Source organism: Lissotriton vulgaris, chromosome 1_1 (assembly GCF_964263255.1).
Source record: "Lissotriton vulgaris chromosome 1_1, aLisVul1.2, whole genome shotgun sequence".
Lineage (NCBI taxonomy): Eukaryota > Metazoa > Chordata > Amphibia > Caudata > Salamandridae > Lissotriton > Lissotriton vulgaris.
In genome coordinates, this window is record NC_141685.1 from 382,473,783 (window position 1) to 382,480,693 (window position 6,911).

A 6,911-nucleotide genomic window follows, 5' to 3' on the forward strand; every position below is an offset into this window, starting at 1 on the left:
TGTGAGTTTCTTTCTGTACCCCTTGAGAGCCTTAAGAGCTGGAGACGCACTGGGTCCTCTGAAGTCTTCCCCTTCCCCGGGTTTTGTTCTTTTTATCCTTCCCTCTCTCCTGGCTCAGGCGGTAGTGTGCAGTGGTATATATATTGCGGACTGCGGTTTGGGTGGGGATAGAGGGCTGGGAATATCGTCGCTCCTGCAGCGTGGTTCCTAGTGGGAGACAATCTGACAGGGGGTAGATGCCTAACGCTACCAGCATTCTCTTCCTGTAGGGGGTGGATACCTAACGCTACCAGAATTCCCTACCAATAGGGGGTGGATGCCTAACATTACCAGCATTCTCTACCTATAGGGGCTGATGTTTACCATTCCGACCATACACCACCCCATAGGGGGTGTATGCCTAACACTACCAGCATTCTCTACCTATAGGAGGGGGGATTCCTAACACTACCAGCATTCTCTACCTATAGGGGGGTGGATTTTCTTTATTTATTTATTTGTAGAGTTTGATCTAGCGCAAACTTGATCCCCAGGGATATCAGAGCGCTTTACAATTTGAGGGAAAGGAAGGTGATAGTTCAGTACATGAGTCAAATACGAATATAAAACAAACAATGAATCAAATAGGGCTCACATAACTGCCCGGTTACACATCCTGGGGTCAGCAAAGAATGGGCTAGTAACTGATAAATAGCGACATAGGAGGAGAGGAAATGAGTCAACAAGATGGGAAGAAGAGAAAAGACAACAAAAAAAGAAAATATACAAGATTAACATCCAACTTTGGAGTATGTCTAATGCATTAGCGCAGACAATCACACATCCTATTAAGGTAAAAACGTATTCATGAGGAATCTTTTTGCTTCCAATTTGAAAGCAACCTTGGAGGAAATTCTACAAATTTCCGGTGGAAGAGAGTTCCAGCTATTCGGTGCAGAGCTGGACAAAGCTTGTTGGCATGTTCTCTTTTTGTGAAAGATCTGAGGTTTCAGGAGGAGAGAGTTAGCACTCCTAGACGGTTTACCCCCTCCCGATAGTTCTAGCTTTTTCTCTAGATAATTGGGGGTTTCGAAGTGGAGGGCTTTGTGAGATAGGCAGGCAATCATTAGCTGAATTCTTGCTTCATAGGGCAGCCAGCATAACACTACCAACATTGTCCCCCCTAAAGGGGGGTGTATGTCCATCACTCCCACCATTCTCTATCCGATAGGGGGTGGATGCCTAATACTACCAGCATTCTCTGCCTATAGGGGGTGGATGTCTTTCACTCCCGCCATTGTCCACCCCATAGGGAGTGGATGCCAAACACTACCAGCTTTCTCTACCTATAGGGGGGTGGATGCCTAACACTACCAGCATTCTCTACCTATAGGGGGGTGGATGCCTAACACTACCAGCATTCTCTACCTACAGGGGGCGGATGCCTAACACTACCAGCATTGTTCACCCCATAGGGGGGTGGATATCTATCACTCCCACCATTTTTTACCCCATAGAGGGTGGATGCCTAACACTACCAGCATACTCTACCTACAGGGGGGTGGATATCTACAACTCTCACCATTGTCTACCTCATAGGGGTGGATGCCTAACACTACCAGCTTTCTCTACCTATAGGGGGGTGGATGCCTAACACTACCAGCATTCTCTACCTATAGGGGGGTGGATGCCTAACACTACCAGCATTCTCTACCTACAGGGGGCGGATGCCTAACACTACCAGCATTGTTCACCCCATAGGGGGGTGGATATCTATCACTCCCACCATTTTTTACCCCATAGAGGGTGGATGCCTAACACTACCAGCATACTCTACCTACATGGGGGGTGGATATCTACAACTCTCACCATTGTCTACCTCATAGGGGTGGATGCCTAACACTACCAGAATTCTCTACCTATAGGGAGATGGATGTCTATCACTCCCAACATTCCCCACCCATAGGGGGCCGATGCCTAACACTACCAGCATTTTCTACCTATAGGGGGTGGATGTCTATAACTACCAGCATTGTCCACCCCATAGGGGGGTGTATGGCTAACACTCCCCCAGTGTTGTCATGCTACATTTGTGTTATGTGTGCAAACTGCCTGTAAAATAGATACATATAAAGTGATATGCTGAACAAACCCTCTATCTCTGTAGTGACAAAAAGGTAAATCTGGTGTAAAAGCCCTCAGCATTGTCAACAATGCAGTGGTTTTGGGTCTATACCCCACATCACTGTAGTGACAAAAAGGTGACTTTGGGGTTCAAGCCCCCAGCATCGTCAACCAAATAGTGTTTTTGGGGTATAACCCCACCATCACTGTAGTGACAAAAAGGGGATTGTGGGGTTCAGGCCCACAGCAATTTCAACCATATAGTGATTTTTGGTTATAACCCCACCATCACTGTAGGGACAAAAAGGTGAATGTGAAGTTCAAGACCCCAAAATTGTCAATCATATAGTGGTTTGGGGGTATAACCCCACCAGCACTGTAGTGACAAAAAGGTGAATGTAGGTCTCACACCTTCAGCATGTTAAATCATGTATTTCTGGGACAAAACACACAAGCAATGTAGTGATAAAGTAGTGGTAAACAGAACTGTTGAGGCAAACATTAATGTTTGTGTTATATACCCTCAGCAATGTGCAGGCAATCAGTGCTTTTGGGAGGGAACACTGCCACCAATATTCAATTGGACAATGTAACATGTGACCATGCAAAATGCATACACACATTTTTGTCACAAGCAGACACAAATACAAAGGATTCAATCTGAAACTACAGTTTTGATGAGATCCAGTACCACACTGTGGCAGCACGGTCAAATGCAAAACATAAGGGATGTGCAGAGTGAAGATGAAGGAGTCCCAGGGCCAGTAGAAAAACAAACTAAACAAAACCTCCACTCAATGCCCTTCAAACACCATCGCAATACATGGGTGAAGATGCACAAAGTCAACTAACCAGCCACACAATTCAGAACAAACAATACATGTGTGTGAGTGTTGAAGTGTTTCTTGACTAGCACAACACACACGATGTGGGTCAGAACGCCACTGAGACATATGAGTGTTGAGTACAATCTGGAAGTATTCCATAAATTGGAATAGTGAATGTGGGCAGTCAGGCATTGTTTCATGAGCAGGTGCACAAGAGTCACATGCAGAACAAGCTTGGTGGAGCAACAAACAATACATCATGAGACTGACTCTCTTCCACAGTACCCTCAGGGCTACAGCCCTGTGGTGACAGCATCCTGTCTGCTGACCCTCTGTGATGCTAAATAAGGATGTGTGCCATACTTTTCAGCACACTTACTCTTGCGCACTGTGTCATGTGCCTTGCAAGAACCACTATCCTCTCACATACCCAACCATTACTCCCAGGGCATGGCCGGTAATGTGAGGCCACATTGTAGGTAGGGCCTTGCCAGGAACCAAGCCATACTTGGCCAGTCTAAATACCACACATATTGATCAGCAACAATGTGCATCTTCTAAACCAACATTGGCAGGTGACATTGCACGGGCACCCATGACAGTGGGGATCACTGGCAGTATGACGAGGAATACATTATTGACCACTCATCATTCTGATCACAATACAAACATGGGTCCATGTACTGTTGTGTATGACCAATGTGGCAATTTCTGTATCAGGAAGGTACACCCAGCACACCACATACTAGGACACACACATTTGATGGTTGAACAAGAGTAGCCAGACACACATATGTATGGGACACAAATTCACAGCATCTGTCCACGACAACACATACTCAAGACCTACAGGGCAATAGGAGTAAACACACTCACAGAAGGATGACATTGTGATGAGTTGGTGTACAATAAGGCACACAGGAGACTGCCCACGATACCACACAAGTCCACAGACACTCAAAATAGAATCATGAGCTTCCCACCACAACAAAAATGAAGTGGTTGTGTCACAGCTGTCAGCGCTACATGTGTAGACAACATTCCCACTTGCTGTGTAGAAAAGTATGACCAACAACAACGTATGAGACAGTCAACATGTGTTGACTATGTGCGTTGCACACAACTCAAGATCAGTCCATTTACAAAGTTAACCTGTTTGCTTGTCTATCACATCAACTCTGCATCTAACTACAAAAGCTGCATTTTTTATGTGCAGATCATCACTAATGTCAAATTGCCAATGCTGAGTATGTACTGCAGAAGACTTGGAAGACACATGGCTCACCAGATAGGGAATATAACAACTGTGTCAGTAGGCTCCAAAGCACAGGCAAACGTGTTAGCTAATCTTCCTGCACTGTTGACAAAGCCCGGGGTGGTGGTGGGATCTGTGTTTCACAAACACAATACACATAGCTAGACACATGGGAAATTTGTACATCCGTTTAGGATGGAGTACATGTGCATGAAGTGATATGCATTGGACACATTTGGAACTTTAACACTGTCTCAGAATAATGAAATCACTCAAGGAGACCTACAAATATGTTGCCATGAGGCTACAGGGAAGGGTAGAATTTGCTGATTGTGAGCAGTCATAGACACATGCGAGTGCCACTCTTGCAAAAACAGATGACAGATTCAAATCTAACTGATGATGCTAACGTAAATGCGACTTGGTGGATTTTAAATGTGTCACATGTGAGTTTGCACACAGGCAGGTCTATGTCTCAACCCAACCAGGATTGTCGTCATAATGACTCCATTCTACTGGTGCACCCACATCTTGGACACTCAAAGTGAAATAGGTCGAAAAAGCACTAGACTAGTCAGCCGACAGAAAGCTTCTCAAACAGGAACATCTACAGGGACTATTGTCTTGGTAGGAAAGGTTGTTTGAAGACAGAGATTCTTGCTAGCATCACACACACCATGTGCTCAAGACATGTCACAGATTAACACACTGCTATCAGGTGATTTCACTACAGTGGAAGGTCAGCTGTGTCAGGCTTGTTCTTGCCATCGGTCTACCATGTCAGAATGGATCCAACAATTGCAAGTCACAGAATACTTTGTTTTCATCAGCCTGTGTGCATGTGTGTGTCCAAAGCCATTTACACATACTCAAACTTCATGTTTACCAAGTTGTACTGATGAGACAGATGACTTGTTGATCATCAATGCGCTATTCTGCATGTCCATCGTAGACGTTTGCACCTTGAAAAACTTGTACAATGTGTACAAATGTCAGCACGACCTATGTGCAAAAGTGTAAGTCAAAGATGCTAGGTTGTTAAAAGCATGTCACACTCATTGTCCAAAATGTAGGGGATCATGACAACCTGCAATTGCAGACAATGAAGACTCTGATACATACTGTAATAGGACACATATACCATGGACCACATGCAGTCCATGATAGGAAAAACTCCCTTATGACCTATATTTCCTTTTTACGATTCAAAATATGAATTCAACAAAGGCTGTATATACAATTGAATCATAACAGAATCCCAAAACATATACAAAAACACATTTTTTTATTCTTAATTTTATTTATTAATTTTCTTTCTTTTATCAAAAGTACTTTTTTCATAATTTTTTTGTCAGATGGACATCCTGAATAAATATTATAAACATGTATACATCACTTTTACAATATAATAACATCTACATAGCTCAACATCAAATAACCCCAGGTAAAGAAACAACAAAAAATAACATTCCATTAAGCTCTCATACACTCATACCTTTTCAACTACATTCATACTACATTCACAACTGCATATCTCTGGAAAGTCGGAGACCTAGATATGGTTACAATCTCCTTGACCACTTAAAGCAACTGCATATTGCAGGATCTAAATAGCATTGGTCAACGCCTTTCAGTGGTTAAAAGGAAGGATGAACACCACCTTCATCAGGACCCGCCAGATAGCAACCAGTGTCTCTACACCCAGGGGATCCTAACACTATTTCTTCAATTTTTAATATGCAATTGTATTAACTGACCCTTTAGTAATGGCTAGTGTAGCCGTTCTCCTCAGTATTAAATTTGATGTGTATTGACCACGATACAGCTGCAGATTTTATCGTTAGTGAGGTAATCCTTATTTATTCGCTCTAATAGGACCGCAATGTCCTATATGTTCATATATAGCCATTTCATTATGGCAGCATCTTGTAAATACGAGCCAGAAGGCGTTACAAAGCTCTCTCCACCCTGGCTTCTTTCGTTTTTGTTAAGCCTCAATTGGTATCACAGTAGTACTATGGTCACATAGAACCGATCTTCTTTGATAAAAGAAAGAAAATGAATAAATAGAACTAAGAATAAAAAAAGTTGTTTTGTATATGTTTTTGGATTCTGTTATGATTTAATTGTATGTACATCCTTTGTTGAATTCATATTTTGAATCGTAAAAAAGAAATATATTTCACAAGGGAGTTTTTCCTACTGTGTTTTGCTGCTTTTTCCCCTCTTCTTCCTGACCTTAAAAAGTTTCCCCTACAGAGGGAGTCCCCCCTTTTTCTGGCATACCACATGCAGTCCATCACAACACTATATCATTGTTTTCCCACAACAAGATTTGAACATAAATTTCATTAGACTTATTAACTATATTCAGCATTTGTGATTAAACTTAAAAAACATGAAGAATAATAAGGCCAACGGCCAGTCCATTTTATATAGTCCTTGAGGGGGTTATGCATATTATTATTCCTCCCTCACTTGCCTCCACTACTACAACTAGGGGACATCTCCCCTTGGAGCGGCATCTTTAGGGGCATGCCAAGCACCACAGTGACAGTACTAGGGTGTACCAGTTTGGTTTGTGGGAGAGATGGGGTCTACTGTTGTGTCGGGATCCACTGCAGTGGACTGGGCTGATTGAGGGGGGGGGGCTCCACTGCAGTGAACAAGTCTGATTGAGGGAGTGAAGGCTCCACTACACTGGACAGGTCTGATTGAGGGGGTGG